Raw genomic sequence first — 315 nt, forward strand, 5'->3', positions numbered from 1 at the left:
ATCTCACAGAATTATTGTGAGAATTAAATGAGGTAAAGTATGCAAAGCACTTGGTTAAGTGACTAGCTCTTAGTAAGTGCTACTGAAAATGGGTATCTTATTAGATATGGGTCAACCACATACTTGTGAGTTTCCATGAGAGAGGAGTGATAAAGAAGAGGTCTCTTTGGCCCCTACAGCTGTACCTGGCATGTAGTGCTCAATAAATTTTTGTTGAATAAATAAATAAATACAGATTCTCAAACCCCAATTTCAGAGGCAGAGAGACTCTGATCTCATATAATATAAGCCAGGATGGAAAAGAATACTCTTTCC

Source organism: Lipotes vexillifer, unplaced genomic scaffold, assembly GCF_000442215.2.
Source record: "Lipotes vexillifer unplaced genomic scaffold, Lipotes_vexillifer_v1.1 scaffold51, whole genome shotgun sequence".
NCBI classification, from domain to species: Eukaryota; Metazoa; Chordata; class Mammalia; order Artiodactyla; family Lipotidae; genus Lipotes; species Lipotes vexillifer.